This window comes from Piliocolobus tephrosceles, chromosome 15 (assembly GCF_002776525.5).
Source record: "Piliocolobus tephrosceles isolate RC106 chromosome 15, ASM277652v3, whole genome shotgun sequence".
Classification (NCBI taxonomy): domain Eukaryota; kingdom Metazoa; phylum Chordata; class Mammalia; order Primates; family Cercopithecidae; genus Piliocolobus; species Piliocolobus tephrosceles.
This window is the reverse complement of record NC_045448.1, coordinates 76,180,230-76,198,317: the sequence shown is the minus strand read 5'-3', so window position 1 is coordinate 76,198,317 and position 18,088 is coordinate 76,180,230. Positions and strand designations below refer to the sequence as shown.

Sequence of the window (18,088 nt, the reverse complement as noted above, 5' to 3'; positions counted from 1 at the left end):
GAGGTTTTAGTTCCATGAAAAGTTCTTTTGAACAACTGACTTGTGCTCCTGGCATCCTCTCATATTCCTTTGTACAGGTAAAAGTTTGCTTTCTGAAAAAAAAGACAAGGACTGGAGAACGTGGGTTTTTATAATTTGGTTGCCTGTATCTGGAATCTAGGATTGCAGAGGGGGTATAACTGTCAACATTGATTTATTTGGCAATTAAATGCATCCATTAGACCTTATAAAAAGTTGGCGAAAGGTTGTACTATAAATAAGGCATACTGCATTCTTTGACCTTTGGTGTCTAGGCGATGTTAATAGCTAATACTATCAAATAACTTGTTTCATTTCAGCAGGCTGTCGTGGAATGAACGAGTGAATGTAAATGCCACTTGGTTAATGACTATCCATGAACCTTAACAGAAGTCCCATTACTTTGCTAGGAAATGTAATAGCAAAAGTGAGACAACAGGAGAAAGAGAGAGATAGAGAGAGAGAGAAGGAGAAAGAGAGAAAGAGAAAGGTTGTCTTCATTTCCCCAAACTAACATTTTAAACAAGTGTACAGCTTCTTTTCAAGTTCACTTTTGTTAAGATGAATGGATAGGAAATGACCGTAGGGCAAAGCATGAAAAAAAATTTTCGGCCTCCTGATTTTCCTAAAGTGACATCATTAATGGTGACACATTGGTGTCTCTGTCTGCACATCCATTAGCCTCCCATCAGGCCATGAGGCAATTTCCTTTGTCTTTCATTATTCGCTTTACATGCCTGCCTTGCTCCATCACTCCTGGAGATCATTTACTACTTCTGGAATTAATAAGAGCTGGAAGTTTGAAGGCTTCTTGTAAATAGCAGTGCCATAGTGGAAGCAGGCAAGGATTCTGGTTTCAATCATTTGTACTTTCTTGGGACAAAACCAGATTTCCTACCTTGTGGGATAGGAAAAATCCCCACATCCTACCAGGTGGGGATGATTTCACTCACTTATGGCAGAGAAAAGCCCAGGGATTTTTGTCCATTTGGCATTGTCTTAATACTCTGCACACAGGAGAGCAGTTTTGATGTTCTCCTTCTCCTGGTGATGTTTGAAGATCATCCATTACTAGACTGAACTCCTTACTGTTTGAAATTTGTCTCTGCATTTCCTACAGAAGTGGCTTTCAATCCTAATGGCACATTGTAATTATCTGGAAAGGTTTTTTAAAAAAGCCCTACTCCTAGAGATTCTGATTCAATTGGTCTGGTCTGGAGCCCAGCTTGTGATTTCAGAACATGCCCCAGGTGAGAACTGAGTATATCGTGCAGCAAGGTTGCCTATGGTGTCTAGGACAGTTCTCTGTGCAGGGCAGGCAGTCTCCAGGAAATGACAGGTAAGCTGAACTGCATTGATAGACACATGGGTTACACAGTGCCAGATGATTCTGGTTGAAGACATATCTGAACATATTCTCACCACAAGCATCTTGTGGTGCCTTTAGCAGCTCATTATTTTTGGGTAAACCATAGGAGTCTAAGGGTTTCACCTTCGCTCAACTGGTAACTCAGTTTGTTTTTGTTTTTGGCTGCCTTTGGGTGTTGTGCCTTTGTTCATCAGTAAAATGGGGGTAATCAAAGTCTGAGGTTGTATTTCTGTTTGAAGCAAAAACTAGTAAATATTTGCCACAATGAGCTTTGTGTAAAATCATCAAATTACTGCTATGCAAATGCAGATGGAGTTTTGGAAGCAGAAGCAAGAGGAATGTGGCTAGAGTCTTGTCTAACAGTAGCTGATGGATAGGGCTCAGTGGTGACATGGGTGGAACATGATCCTCCTATCAAATCTTGTCATCACGACATTTGTGCCACTGAGGGAATGCCACAGCCTCCACTCACTGAGCGTTAAAACTATCACATCTTCTTTGTATTAGCTGAAGGGGCCCTGGCTTCTAGAGTTTTCCCATGAACTGGATGTGCTGTTGGCCACAACACCAGGGTGGGGGGATTGTGGTTCCCTGCTCTGAACACCAGCACTGTGGGAGCCCTGTGCACTCTGCTGGCATTACCTGCCCACATCTGCAAAAGCTGCTCGCACTGCGAGCTCCAGCTCTCAGCCTTGGGCCTGCAACCAGGCATGAAGTGGTTACTTGAGATCCTGAGCTGCAGATCCTAGTTTCCTGGGATGAACCCTTTTCTTCCTCTAATTCTTCATCTCTGGTTAGAACTGGAGCTGTACGCTGTGCCTGTGCACATGGACTCCCTACTCCTCTGCCCTTCCTGTATCAGCCTGTGCATTCCAACCTCTCCTGTGTTCCCTGACCACCTCCACCCTGAAGGCCTATCCAGCAGACCCTATGAGACCAGGATAGGCAGCTTCAAAAGGTAGTCATTGAGAATCTTCCTTAGTCTAGCAGAGGTTTAATGCCCCTTTCTCACATCTGACCTAAAGTCTTAATTGATATTTGGCACTGTTCCATAAATGTGTCTCCCTAGAAATGGAAAATAGCTATTTCTCTATTTTATAATAATTTTGCCATTAATGAAGCAATTTGCCCTCTCATCTTGGAATAAATCGACCCAGTGTTTTCAGTTTCTCTTAACAGTCTATGGGCTATCTCCCTTCATTGCCTCTCAGCCTAGAGTGTGAAGCCACACACAGTACCTTCAGAAAACAGCAACCAAAGACAATTTATTTTGTGGGTAGGAAAATGAGGCACAGAGAGTTTCAATGACTTGTAACCATAACAAGTGAATGGGACTTGAAATGAAGATTCTCACCTTCATAGAATAGGAGTAGGCAGAGGTGGTGGACATGAACAACGATGCAATAGAATGTACACTTAAGAAACTTGGGCTACAGAGATGAACAGATCTTCATGTTGTTCCAGTTTTCTTATTTATAAAATAAGAGAACAAGAATACTTAGCCAATCAAGATGCTGTGCTGATTAAAAAAAATGTATGTGAAAAGGACTGACATAGTGTTTGGTATCTAAGAGGCTCTCATTAAAAGCATACACACACACATGAACACACGTGTGCATGCAAGCATGAAGTTAATAGCTTTGAGGGGTTTCTTTCCAAGGTGCAGCCATAACCCATAGGCTCCCTGACATAGCTCCTGGTAGAATCTGCCTCTGTAGGATCCTTAAGTAGTCATTTATCTCAATGTTGGCCTTCATGCGGGGATGCGTGTTCTGGAGAATGATCTGCAGGAACCCCAAGAGGGGCTCTCAGGCTAGCAACGGATACACTTCTGTCCTGCTGCACAACCAGAGGCAGGAGATAATCTAGATGGCAGCTCTAGTCTTTCCATACCTGTGATTCCCAAAATCTGTTGAAGTGTAGGGGGTTCAACAGTATCTGCTTCATTTTAATAAAATGAGGCAATGTTTATAAGTGAGACACAACCCAGTGACTGGCACGTACTAACTACCAACACATATTAGCAGTTCTTAGTAGTGGTAGTATTTTTAAATCCAAAGCTAGATTGGGTCAGAGTGTTTCCAGTCGTCCTTTCTCCAGCCTGGGGGGCAAATGAATAGGCTCAAGATTAGGGCCCGTCTAAAGAAAGTCTACGCATTTGTCTCTGCATTTCCTACAGAAGTGGCTTTCAATCCTAATGGCACTTGGAGGTCTTGGAGGTCTGTTTTCAAATCTGGGCTCGTCCCAGCAGGGGCATCTGTGCCCTATTTATTTCTTTACTAATTAGTTCATTCAACACACATTTACTGAGCACTGATTGTATGTGTGCTCCTGTGCTCGGCACACAAACCTCTGATCTCTGATATTCATACAGGGCTGTGCCCTTGGCTAACACACATAGTATTATATCAGGAAACCCCACTTCTCAACACAGCCTCTCCATATGCCTGCTGGAAAGCTGGAGAGTTAGGGGGAGCTCTGATGATGGCACCTTGCATGCCAGAGTGTGGAATTCAGAGTCAGGCAAGTGTGTATTCTTTTTACAGATAAGGAAACAGAGATTGGAGAGCGGAGTACTTTCTCAAGTTTAGAGAGTAATTTAGTGATGTCTGAGGCTAGAATCTTGTTCCCTGATTAATTTAGGAAACAAGGGCCCTTTCTGCCAGACCAGTTGCCTCTGCATGAGAGTGGGATAACCTGTCTTTACATTGTCATCTACAGATAGGCATTGTTTTCCTTTCTGAACAGCAGCATTTCAAGGTAAAATGAAGTAGCTCTTGAGTAAGTCTATAACAGTGGCTCTCATCTCTGGCTGTATGAGATCATCCTGAGAGAATTTGAAAAAAACCCATGTGGGAGCTCCACCCCAGACAATTAAAGAAATATTTGTGAGGGTGGAGCTGGGGCCTCCTATTGGTTTTTAAAGCTCCCCAGGTGTTTCTAATATACACCCAGGGCTCCATAGTCTAATATACAGTCAGTCTAATATACAGTATAGTATACAGTCAGTGGTCTAGTGGGCAGTGCTTACAAATTCTAATGCACATTTGAATCATCTAGGGATCTTGTTAAGCTGCAGATACTAATCCAGTGGTTCAAGTGCAGCCCAAGGGTCTTCATTTCCATCAAGCTTCCATGTGTTGTTAGTACTGCCAGTCTCTGGACCACACTTGGAGTAGCGGCTCCAGAAAGTACTCTGAGGTTCTAGTTATCCACTTGGTCACTGGCTACTCTAGCCAGAGGCCTGGGAGTTCTCTCTCTCCTTCATCCTCTCCTCATCTCCCTTTCAAGCCCTTGGGCATCAGATCTTGTCAGTTCCATCCCACTGCTTCTAGCAGCTCCTCTCCTTTCCTAAGGGACTGGCACATTCCCCCCGCCTCCCGTTTCCCACCATCACTCACTGCCCTGGCCGTGTTCTTAGCTAGACCGCCTCCTGAGGACTTTCCTATTCCCTCTGCCCTCTGTCCATGCTTTTATTCTGATTCAGTAGAAGACTCTTTCACTCCGTGACCCATCTCTTAAGAGACCACGGCATCCTGGGACCTGCTCTCTCCCTGCAGTCACCCCCTGTGACGATTGTCTAGGAATAGGGTGTCCCTCTGGTTGTTTCTGCGTTTCCATCGCGCAATTCAGCGCCTATCACTCTCAATAAATACTTGTTGATTTTAACAAACAAGACCCTAACCCTGAAAGAGAAAGGCCAAACACAGGCCTCAGCTGCATTTCTTCCGATAAAAATGAACATTCCTTCGAGATTATGCATCAGGCTTTAACTTCCCACTCAGGAAAAAAAAAAAAAAAAAGTTGATCAAATTTAGCAGAGTAAGTGGTTATTTCCTGTCTGAGTTCAGTGGCTGAATACAGGCTCAAAGCAGGCGACGGGACAGGAATGAGAGGATGGATGCTGGCAGGGGCTTGGAGGTCTGCTTTCAAATCTGGGCTCGTCCCAGCAGGAGGAAAGGCTGGAGGACCGGGATAGGGTGGGGACTGCCGATGGGGAACCTCCCCAGCCCAGCAGACAGTCGGCAGCGCGGGGAGGCAGGCGGGAGTTGGGAGCGTGAACTAACTTGGCGCGGAGGGAGGTGCCGCACGCTGCAGCCTTTCAGGTTTCGCGTCTTGCGGGCGCCCACATGGGCCGCTGGCTTGCAGAAGGGGGCGGGGGAGAGGGAGGGCAGGTCCGGAGCCAAGCGGGTGGAGGAGGGGGGAGATCGAAGGAAATGAGACAACCTTTTCCTCCCACTGACTCGGGCTCCTCCAGCTTCTGCGGGGCTTGGCGCCGCCGCCCGTGAGCACCCAGGCCGGGACCCCACGTCCCCAGGCCAGCCCTGACCCCGGCGGCCCCTCCGGCGGGATTCCTTTCCGAGGTGCTGGTGCCGGCCCAAGCCCCGGGCAGCGCTTTGTCGCGTCCGCCCCTCGGTGATCAGCTCCAGGTCCCCCTGCTTGGCCCCGCGCGCCCCGAGCCCAGTCCCCGGAAGTGCGCGCCGGGGCCCCAGCGAAGGTAAGCGGCGCCCGAGAGCGCACCCTGGGCTCTGGGGCGCCCGGCATCCCCAGCGGGCTCCGGCTTCTCCGGAGCGCCCTCTTTTCGGAAATACCCAGAGCACTTCTGACCTGAAGCCGCTGCTTTGTTCCCAAGCCCCTGCCCAGGTGTTGCAGGCTGTGTCCCACAGGGAACTCTGCTTCCCAGCGCTTTCTTTTTTGCCTCGTCTTCCTCCCACTTTCCTGTTTCTTCTCTCGCCCCACTGCTTCTTTCTGGATAGAACAACTCTCAGCTCCCTGCCTCTGCAGCCCAGCTTCGGAGAGCAGGTCGTTCCCAAATCTGGCGCTTCTCTCCTGCGCCTGTGGGAGCTGGGCTGAGCCTGACTGGCTTCGATCCCAAACCTGCGGGGGGCGGACCTGCAGAACGTGCTGCACCGTGGACTCTTTACCTGGTTTGTTTCGGGGGCAGCCAACTCGCCGCGCGCATTTGGCGACCCCCAGGACCCCGAAAGCCGAGTGAATTGGGGAGTGAAAGGCTGTTGGCGCCCCCTAAAGTCCCAGTGGGACGCTCTGCTGGTGGAGGGGGGCGCGCAGACAGTCCACGCCGCTCTATCTGGGGGGTCTGCGTGAGGGTCCCCACCCCTACTATTGAGGGGTAAGGGGAGGTGTTGGCACGCAATACGGAGCGCGTTGGGGCATGGAGGAAATGAGGATGTCCTGGAAGGAGAGGAGTGCCAACCACATCGTGCTGGCTTGCTTGCCATGTTGCTCTTATTAACTGCCTGAGTTCTCAAAACAAGCCTATGCATAGGGACTCTTACCCCTATTAAAAACGGGCAAAATGAGATGGGGCCACACAGCTAGCTAGGAAAGGGCCCAGCCAGGATTTGGGTCCTAGCTGGTCTATACCATACACACACTTCAAGTCCAGCCCTACAGAAGATTCCTTTTGTCAGTCTGAGCAAGAACGGTCCCCCCAACCCCCTACCTCCTTGCTCACAGTACAAGGGACTAGATTTTTTTCCGTTTTGCCGTAATACACCTTGATTCTATTCAAACCCAAACTACTTATCTAGTAGATACTGTCCTCTGAGTTCAGCGGCAAGCACTGAGGTTTCGCCTTTGAACCTTATTAATTCATCCCCTTCTTGACATCCGGTCTGTCACAAAATGTGTAATACTGTTCAGAAGGCTGGCTTGAATCTCTTTTCCATAAAGGCAGTCAAGCGCAGTAGCTAAGAGCCCAGGCCCTGGAGTGAGACCACCAGCTTGAATCCTGGCTGGGGCCTTTCTGTACCTTTCTGTAGCTGGATTTCCTCATCTGTAAAGCAGGGATGCTAGGGCTTATTAAAGTAATGGTTTTCAACTGGAATTTTGATTTTACTTCCCAAGTGACATCTAGTAACGTCTGGAGACATATTTGGCTGTCATCATGTAAGTAGAAGAGGATCTCATTCATCTGGTGGGTAGAGGCCAGGGATACTGCCAAATATCCTGTATTGCGCAAGACATCTTCCCTCTCCCCCACTCTGCTTCCAGGGTTTAAGAATTATCTAGCCTAAAATGTTAATAGTGCTGAGGTTAAGAAGCCCAGGTTCAATGTATCACTTCATGAAGAGTGCCATTATTTCCAGCTCTCATCCTTTTATCTGCTCTAGTTTGGCTGATTATACTAGTCTTTGTCCCTGTCTTTCCCTCCATTCCAGTGCCAGAATTCTGTTGCCAAATCCATAGCAGGTCATCTGCTATATTGCCTTAATACCCTTGTTGGTTCCCCATTGCTAACAGAAAGGATGGGAATTGGGAATCTGCAGGTGTTTTACAAGCATTGAAGGTGATTCCTCTGCATCTTAAAGTTTGATAATCACTGTCTTTACAGAATAAACTGTAAACCCCGACCTTGTACACATGGCTCTTCACAACTGACCTCACCTTATGCCACTTCCTCTATGTTCCTGACATTTCCTCAACCCACTATTCTTTTGGTATTCTAGGTCCTGACTTTTTGGAATGCCCTTCTTCCTCCTCGGCTGGCAATCAATCTTTGAGACTAGAAGTCAAGTTTCCTTTTGGGTGAAGCATCATTCTTCAGTTCCTACAGACAATTTTGTTGCTCTCTGCCCTGCCCCAGGTTGCAAGGAAACCTCAGCCTCAGCTTCCCCTTTCCCCTCCCCTGCCCTGCCTTTTTTTTTTTTTTTTTAATATATCTCTCTTGTAGTATTTTGTTTATTTCTCCCCTGGTCTTACATACTTAGAACCTAACTTAGTGCCGTTCATGCTCATGATCATGGCTAAGCTTTCAGGCTTTGGAGTCAGGCTTCTTGTGTTCAAATCTCAGTTCTGCCACTTATTAACTCTGTTAAAAGTTAATTACTTGACCTTGGTCAAGTTGACTCAGTCTCGCAAAGCCCTCTTGGTAAGAAGAAATAGCATACCTTCTCTGCAGACTAGTATGACTAACTAATGGAATAATAATCATTCATCTTAATACTGAATGCCTACCTAATGGCAGGACATGGTTCAAGTTCAGCATTTTATACGTTTTTACTCATTTAAACCCTGTAATGTCCTTTAGAGTTACTACTGGTATTGCCCTGTTTTCCAGACAAAGAAACAGAGGCACAGAGAGGCTAAGCAGTTTGCCCAGAGTGATGGAGCTAATGAGTGGTAGGGCCAAGATTCACACAGACATCTGGATTTGAAAACACATACTTTTCACACTATGCAGGTAAAGGGCTTAGCCCAGTGCTTGGCATATAGTAAGTGCTCAGTTAATGTGAGATAAGGTTTGTTAAGTGCATTATGAGAGCCTAAGTCCACTGGGTTTTCCACCTGCGTCATGCTTGTGGTTTAAGACTATGCCATTATTTTTACAACTCTTGTTCCTTTCCTTGCCTCCTTGCTTTGCCCCAAGCCACAGAGGGGCAGGACATTGGGGTTAGTTCCCAGCACCACTGATCTTTATGCTAACTTGAGCCTAAGTGTACATAGTCAGGGCTAGAAGAGCATTAACTTTTTTTGGGGATGGGGGGATGGAGTCAACACACACCTGCCTGGAGGAGAGAGATGCACACTTGGGGTCAAAAACTCTGTGACCCCAGCTTTGTCCTTACCAAGCATGTGCCCTTTGCAGTGTGCACCTAGCATGTAAATATTGGTGAAACCAATTGATGAATGAGGGATGGATGAATAAATGCCACCAGCTCAATCTCCCACATTATACTTGATCAGATGCAAAGTACACCTTCTCTCCACGTATTGTAAGGTTCATTTATCTATTGAAGGTAAAACTGGCTAAGGGAATTTATAACCCATATTATTAAATATTAAATTCTCTGTTGGAGAAGCAGATTTGGAGAAGTAGAAAACATTCACTGATCCTCTTGGTAAGTTGTGTTTTACACTGGATACTTTGTTACAACTGATCACTAAACTAACTTGGAATCTTTTATTGCTTCTAATGCAGCCTTGGCTTTTAAAGCCGAGCCCACTCCTTGCTAGTCCCTGGGCCACTTGCTCTGTGGGCTAGACTGCCTTACACAAAGACCTGCACATTTGTGTACTCTGGCTTCCTCCACAGCTGTCCTGCACAGCTGTAATCCCCCTGAGTTTGCTTGTTTTGGCAGGTCGTCTCCAAAACTTCAGTGGGATGAGGTCACCTGGCGCGTGTAAAGCCTTGTGGGTTTTTTAGGGGCCAGGGAAACACTCTAGTAAGTGCTACTTTTGAGGGTTGAGTAGGGTGAGAACTTTCCTGTCCATTGACATCCAAGACTCTTCAGATCCCCACGACGGGGTCCTCAAACCCTTGGCTGTTCCCTGGCCTGTTAGGAACAGGCCATCGCCTGAGCTCCGCCTCCTGTCAGATCAGCAGCTGCATTAGATTCTCGTAGGAGTGTGAACCCTATTGCAAACTGCATGTGTGAAGGATCTAGGTTGTACACTCCTTATGAGAATCTAATGTTTGATGATCTGAGGTGGAACAGTTTCATCCTGAAACCATCTCCCCCTATCCGTGGAAAAATTGTCTTCTAGGAAACTGGTCCCTGGAACCAAAAAGGTTAGGAACCACTGCTCTATAGCACTGCCTTCCCCTTCCCACACCAGACTCATACTGTCTCCTGGCGTTTTCCCCTCTCCTAGGTCACTAGCTGACTGACCTGAGAAACAAATTTCTTCAGGATATGAATGACTTGAGTAAAAGTGAGACCCAAGATGTTTGGGCATCCCTTGTATTTATACTGAGGCTTTTGTAGCTTGGCACAGAAGATAAACTATCCCAGGGTAGAAATGTCAGGCTTGGTGCCAGGTCTTGAGGCCTCTGATGTCACATCTTGTTGGCTGCCACTTTGGGTAGCACCTCTTAACTGACCTGCGGCAGACTTTCCGATGAAGCTGGCCCCTGCTTTGTGTGTCTAGTTCTAGAGAGATACACTTTACCCTGTTTACGTCTTGAGCTGTATTCTCTGTGAAATGCACCCTGTTGTTTGACTCTGCGTGAAACCCTGTTTAGTGCTGTAAAGGGCATTTGGTGTCAGACTAGAGTGGTGGCAGAATCTTGAGGTATTAGTGTGAACTTGGAATACACGTGCAATAAGTAGCTCTGTGCAGGTGCTAGAGACACAAAGATGAAAAAGACCTGGTTTGTACCATCAAGATTGCAGTCCATGACATATGTTGGCCATGTGAATAGATCATCAGAGTGTGTTATATAGAATAAGATATCTGAGCAGAGAATTGGGAGCTCAAGGGAACCAGCACCAGCTCTGCTAGAAGAGTCAGGAAAGGCATCAGAAAGAAGATGTTTGAGCTCGGCCTTAACATGTAAGCGGGAGCTTGGTGGGTTTGAAGGGACTGGTGATTAAAGAGCATTACAAATAGGAAACAGCATGTGTAAGAGTCAAGAAAGGGCCTGGAAGACATGTAGGCATATGGTGGGGGCTGGGGGGCAGAGATGGGCCTGGGGAAGTGACTTTGACATTTTACCAGTCCAGGAGTCTGTCTCTGTACTGTTTTGAGACAATGGAGTGGGCATTTAAAGCTCAGGGGTGCTGAGCTCTGAATAGTGGCTCTGCCTCTTATCTCTGCTGGCCTTGTTTCGTCCTGGGGCAGTGGGACCAGAGCCCATGGGTCAGGGAGGGACACTGTCTCTAGTAAGCAAAGAAATCACATCAAAAACAAAGCTGAGCTGGGAGGTCGTGGATAGTTGTTTTGTGTTCTTTTCAAAGCCCTAGCTGATGAGCTGTGTGAGTGGCCCCTCCAGAGTCTGGGTTTTACCTTTAGAGCATCCAAAAGTCTGTATGAATTGCTAAGCAATTGCTAAATTTCTCCAGACTTAGAAAGGGATGGGAAAACAGAGGGAAGGAAGGGGGGAGGCAGTGGGGGGGGGGGGAGAGAGAGAGAGAGAGAGAGAGAGATTGAGTTTTGATGCTAAAGTTTGTTTCATAGAAAATCCAACCTGGGATCCAGCAGATCAACAGCTATTAGGATTGACACATTTCCTGGGAATTGCATTCCCATTTGCAGTCTTTCTTTAAGCCCAAAGCCTTTTGCATGTGCTGATTGCATTGCGCTCCCCACAGAGGACGGGTGCATATGCTTATTGATTAGACAATTGATATAGGTCCTTTTATAGGTCATCCCCAGGCTTTACTCATTTATTCACCACTTAGTGACCCCCTGGCACATAGGAGTCACTTAGTAAGTGATAGATGAGTGAATGAATACTCTAGCATGGAATTCCCATTCCGGGACCTCAAGATGCTCATGGTCTGAAGGAAGAGAGAGACAAGAAAACACACAACACAGTATGGTGGATTAGTGCCATGATAGAGAAGATATAAGTACAGAAGAAGACTCAGTCCAGCCAGTGATCAGGGATTAGAGACGGGGAGAAGAATGCTGTCTTCTGGGGACCATCTTTCCTCCAGGGAAGTGGTCCCAGGAGTGGTTCCTAGAGATCAATTATAACCTGGGGTGGGTGCCAGGCACTGTGCTAGGGGCTTTAGCTGCCTTTATTGCATGGATCCTGACAAACACCCTCTGAGGTCTGTATTAGAGGAGGAATCAGGGTCACACCCACAACTAAAAGGCAGAGCCAGGATCAGGTACAGGGCACCAAACTCTGAGCCCTTTATCCTGCTCCAGATAGTCTCCAGAGAGCTGTTATCATCAAAGATACTTTTAGAAAATCTATTTTCGAAAAAGGAGGTGAAAGAGTATAGGCCACTGTGGTTGGGATAGGAATGGCCATTTCCTCCCCACTTTTCCCCCTTTCCTTCTCCCCAGCCTGGCATCTGAGGCTGTGCCTGGGGGAAGTGAGACGCTCTTTGTTCTGGGGTTCACAAACTCTCTTCCTCCTCTTGCCCTGTCTTTGATCACTAAGGCAGCCTGCACTTTGCCCTCCATGGTGAGAGGAAGGGGGAAATGCTGCTTAGTAGAGAAGCAACCATAAACTTGCAAGGAAAAGAAGACTTTTTACAAAACACCTGCTGTAATTTAAGCCTCTCCCCTTTTGCCCTGCCCCCTCTTGCCCTTGTCATTCAGATGGGGCCGGCAGTAGCTGCAGGGAACAGACCTCAGGGGATCTTGTTTCTGCAAGGGGACTTCGATCAAAAGGGCTGCCTAAAGCTGTCTTTCTGTGGGCACCTCCACAAACATGCTCATCTTGTCAAGACAAGACAGGCCGTGGCAGCCCATGGGAGGAGGCAGATAGGTCCTCTTACTGGAAGAAGGGTGCATTTCTTTCCTGAGTTCCCCCATCCTGAGTGCCACTTGGCCGAGCAACCTCTGACAGTGGCATCCTTCTTTGCTGCACTGAGATGTGGCTGTGAACCTGAGAGCAGGCAGAATGAGCACTGAAAGAGAGTCAGCAATGCCATTTACTTGCTGTGAGGCCTCGGTCCCTTAATCTCCTAGTGGGTCAGTCACACAGGGCAGGAATGGTTAGCCTGGGCATTCGCCAGTGTTGGACCCTGCTGCATGTCAAATGCAGGGTGCACTGTAGGATCTCAGGGAACTTCAGAAGACAATGACTCAGACATTTAGTCTGAAAAAGACACACATGAAAGTAAGAGTGTCCCTTTGGGTGTGCTCATATGTTCACAGAGACAGCTTGGTGACCTTGGTGTTTCTGCTCAGCTCAAGCTGCCAACACTTACTGACACCCTCATGTGCCAGGCACAGTTCCAGGCCTTGGAAGCAGAGATGAATAAGATACTCTTTGTGCCCAAGGAGCTCAGCATCTAGCGTGGAGACAGACAAGGGAATCAGAGATAGCAATGCAATGTTTTGCTGTTCATCTCTCATTACAGTAAGTTCTCTGAAAGCAGGACATAAGTCTTGTTGATTCCCAAATCACCAGAGCCTACTGTAAACTCTGGCATATGGTAGATGCTCAGTCAACGAATGTTGTACTACCCTAAAGTGTCATACTAGAGGCAATCACAGAGTGCTACATGCACCCATAGAAGGGACACCTAAATTCAGCTTGGAGAGCAGGTGAGTCCAAGACAACATGCATCGAAGAGGCTGAGATGGAGCATCCAGACTGATGAGAGGAGAAGTGGAGCCTAGGCAGATGGGCCGGTGAGAAGTCCAGCATGTCCAGGTGAGCAGGCCAGGGCTGTTTCAAGAAGGGAAGGCAGATAGGCATGGCTGGGGACACAGGAAGTCAGTCTGTGAAGGCGCAAGGTAACCACATCTGAATTTACTAGAGAATTGGAATTTTACTTTGAAGATAGTGGGGAGCTACTGCAGGATTTCACTGGAGGAGAGACTGGGTCAAAGTTTTGTTCTAATACTGTTCTGGCAATAGAGTAAATATTAGAGAAGAATAATATAGGTGGCAAGAAGACCAGTTAGCATGTTATTGCAGTTTAGGGGATGAAAAAGCCTGGGATTTGGAGTCAGATACATCTCTGCCTCCTTCCTAGCCACACTCCCTGTGAGGGCTGTTTAGCAAATGTCTCTGAGCCTCTGTCTTATCTGAAAACAGCGGACTCTACTTCCTCCCTTATGGGTGACATGCATAGTAGTCAGGGTTACATACAATGAAGTATGTGAAATGTCTACTATAGTGGTTTATTTGTAATTGGCATGTCATACTAGTGGCCAGTATTATTTTTAATATTATTGTGACTTACTACCATCTAGGTGAGAAATAATGAGGTCCTAATAAGACGCTGATAATTAGGGTGGAGAATTGGGCAGACTTAAGAAAGCCTTTGGCAATAAAGTTGGCATGATTTGGTGACTGACTGAACGGGGGAGTAAGGGAGGGGCAGGAGTCTAGGATGATTCTGACATTTTGGCCTGGCAGCCAGTGGGAAGGATAGTGGGACTATTCATTAGGAGAGAGAAGGGACGGGGAGGAGGGAGCAGGATTTATAGGAAGGATGATGAACTCAGTTTCAGATATGCTGAGTTTGAAGTATTATGATAGTCCGGGAGAGATGGCTAGTGGGCAGATGTTTTCTAGGTTTGACATTCAGGAGAAAAGTCTTCAAGATTTACAAGAAAGCTAACTTTTTTTTTTTTTAAGAGACAGAGTCTCACTTTGTGACCAGGCCAGCATGCAGCAGCACAATCATAGCTCACTGCAGTCTTGAACTTGAACCCCTGGGCTCAGGTAATCCTCCTGATTCAGCCTCCTGAGTAGCTGACACTACAATCATATGCCACCATGTCCAGCTAATTTGTAAAACTTTTTGTAGAGCAGTGTCTCACTATGTTGACCAGGCTGGTTTTGAATTCCTGGCCTCAAGCGATTCTCCTGCCTCAGTCCCCCAAAGTGCCAGAATTACAGATGTGATCTACTGTGCCTGGCCCACAAGCAAACTTTAACCAAAGTAGTGAAGTCATGGTGTGGATCAGTTGGTTACGGAGGGTTATGGAGTATGGAAAGAGGAATTATAATAGCTTATGTTTATTGAGTGTGTACTGTATGTTCTAAACACTTTATGTGTATTAATCCTCTCAACAACCATTGTTAGGAAGTACTACTATTATTTTATCTATGTGACAGTTGAGTAAACCTAGGCACAGAGATAGATGGTAAGTAATTTGCCCAAGGTCACATAGCTATAAGTCATGGACCTAGGATTTTAAGTCAGCTATCAGGATGCCAGGCCTGTGCCAGATTGCTTCTGAGAATGGCGGTACTAGGGCACAACACTGACCTCAGGGAAGGAAGGAGAGGATCCAGTGAAGTCAACAGGGAAGGGGATGTGCAGAAAGGCAGGAGGAAATGGGAGACTGGGATGTGGAAGAGGAGAGTTTCCAGGAGAGGGGGATCAACAGCTTCAAATGATATGGAAGAACGAGAGATCTGAAATGTCCATGGATTTGGAAATTCCGAAGCTATTGACGACTTGGTGAGGGGAGTCTAACAGATGAGGGGAGCTGATGAACAAATGTGAGGTGAGGAAGCAGACATACCAAACTTTAGCAATTATTTTTAGAAGTTTAGCTATAAAAGTAACAAGAGAGAAAAGATAGCAGCTAGAGGTATTAGGTAGAAACAGTGTTTTAAAGATGGAAAAGACCAGCACTTTTTTTTTTTTATTTGAGACAGAGTCTTGTTCTGCCACCCAGGCTGGAGTGCAGTGGCACAGTCTTGGTTCATTGCAACCTCTGCCTCCTGGGTTCAAGTGATTCTGCTGCCTCAGCATCCCAAGTAGCTGGGATTACAGACACACGCTACTATGCCTGGCTAATATTTTGTATTTTTAGTAAAGACAGGGTTTCACCATGCTGGTCGGGCTGGTCTTAAACTCCTGACCTCGTGATCTGCCCACCTCGGCCTCCCAAAGTGCTGGGATAACCGGCGTGAGCCACCGCGCCTATCCGACCAGCACATGTTGTAGAGTGACCACAAATGGACTATGCATGCTGGGAGAGGTGTCTCCATCTTCGCTTCTCTTTTCCACACAGATTTCTAATATTTCTCTTCATATTCTGGATGGCTTCCATGTTGATAGTTGGACATCATTATAGAAATTCTGGATAGGTGTTTCAGGTCTTCAGCTTTTATTAGGTGGAGCAGAGAAAATTTCTTTCACAATGCCCAGTGGTGGGCATTAACAACTCACTTATTGTTAAGTCCAGACCATGTCAAATTCAGGTGCATTCAGTATATCATCCACTGAATTTGCCTCAAAGTATTCTCCAAGAGAGCATGATGTGCTGAAGTTCCACTTCAGGCATGGGGAATTGGCATCTGCTGTGTAGATACCTAGAGGTAAGGATGGCAGCAGCACCAAGGTTTCAGGAGGAAGGAAGAGGACCTAGAGCATAGTGGGGTTGTGGGGAGGAGACACCAGCTTTGGACTGGAGAAGAGACACCTGCTTCTCTGAGCAACAGGAAAGGTAGTTGGGGATGAAGACAAATACATGAGAGGAGACAGAGGGTTGTTTAGATCTTGTAGGAAATGAAAGGCCCATTATGAGATTTACCGGAGTGACAACCCTCTGTTTGGAATGACCCTAGAGGATTTGACCACTGCCATTTAAGTTCTTAATAATGGAAAAATATGGGCATTTCCTATAAATTCTTTGTTACCAGGCTTAGAGGTTGCATCCCAGAGCCTCCCAGAAGCCATCCCAGAAGATGTTTTTATCTAGGGGCAAAGACAATCTCTGTTTCCATACTTAAGATTCTTTTGTTCAGACCAGAGGCAGATACCATAGAGGGTTAAAAGCCTGACTTAAACAAGAAATTCAGCTTTGCCTTGGTTCATATTCATGGTGCTGACATCCCTGAGGCTTAGAGCTGGAATTAGGGTTTGGCTGCCAACTTCATACATTTGCCTTGGTTGAAATGGCATCTTTGCTCTTCTTGGAAACATCTCAGTGAAATGCACACACTTTCACAGAGGGCCTTTATGGAAAGGGCTCTCCCAAAGGGCACCATCCTGAATCCAAAAGGTCACACAGGCAATGGCCTTGGGATATTTTTCTTTCCCCACACAGAGCAGCAGCTTAGCTGAATTATTCGCTTGATCTTGAGCCTTCAGGTGTCAGGAAAAGTAAACAGTGCATCATTCAAAAGTCACATTTCCAGCTTGAACATTCCCTGGAGGACAGCTTGAAGGTACTGGAGGACACTGTAGGAGGCAAGGAAGGATCATACCTGCCAGACCCCTCCCAACTCTCCTCCCAGCCAGGTCTCTCACCTGGATGTGGGCATGTGCAGAGTCCCTTTGGCTGGGTGTGGGTGTGATGGACACATAGGGCACTCTCGTTAGGGACCTCCTTCTTCCCTTGGAGAGAAGAAGCTGCAGGTGTTCTGCCCCAATTTTCCTCAGTAGACAAGGAGTGGTGGAAGTGCTTCCCCAGGAAGATATAGCTGGGATGCTGTATGACTCCACACAAATGTGGTCCAGTGAAGTTACAGAATCCCGTACTTGGCTTTATTCCTATTCCACAGGGTCTGAATTTTTCTGTCATGAAAAAGGCCTATGTACACGCTCCACACTGATTCCCACAAATGAGTGCACAGGGCTGTATACATGCGTCAGATATCTACATCTAAGCTATCAGTGGTGCTTCTGCCCATCCAATCTTCTGGATTGTGGCAGGGTGCAAAAGGGTTTGGGAGGCAGTACCCTGTGTGCCCATAAAGCAACAGCTATGGTACCTTAGATTCTCTTTCACTTGTATTTGATTTATTACTAAAAAAAAAAAAAAAAAAAAAAAAATATATATATATATATATATGTATAGTTTGCGTTTAGCCAATCATCAGTTCATTTAATAATTTGAACAACTACGTGGCTGGCTCCAGGCTAGGTGATGGTAAAGTGATGGTGATTCTGACAGTCTTAGCTCCTGCCTTCTCGGGACTCACAGTTATTAGGGGTGGGCATTTAAGACATAAATAGACAGATAAAATACATGATGATAACAAACTGGTAACTGCTATCCTGGACAAGAACAGTGTGCTCCAGGAGGAAATGAGAGAGGCTTAGGTTGGGGGTGTCCAGCGAAGGAGAAAGATCTGTACACCCATATTCACTCTCTACAACAAGCTGTCTATTGAAGGGATGTCACAGCATGCTAAGGGAGCTCTAAGGAAGGAGTGCCTGACCCTTGAATAGGTCTGGAAGGCTTCAGAGGGAAAGGACATTTAAAAATAATCTTGAAGAATACGTGAAACTTTTTCATGCAGAAAGGGAGTAGAGATGTTACAGGTGGAGGCAACACGTGGTGTTTGGGGGGACTCTTAAT

The 18,088-nt window shown here is 46.5% G+C and overlaps 1 protein-coding gene across 3 annotated transcripts in view; it reads left to right on the top strand.

The window, feature by feature from the left end:
* Positions 1-5,236: 5,236 nt before the first annotated feature.
* EVA1A (eva-1 homolog A, regulator of programmed cell death) overlaps positions 5,237-18,088 on the top strand; it is a 67,997-nt gene continuing 55,145 nt past the window's right edge. For 2 of the 3 annotated variants that reach the window (XM_023187966.3, XM_031934162.1), the window contains exon 1: positions 5,626-5,885. The gene's annotated coding sequence lies outside the window, so the exon portion shown is untranslated. Of the gene's footprint in view, positions 5,309-5,625; positions 5,886-18,088 lie in introns of those variants that run through there. The other variant, XM_023187967.3, reaches the window with a different exon arrangement.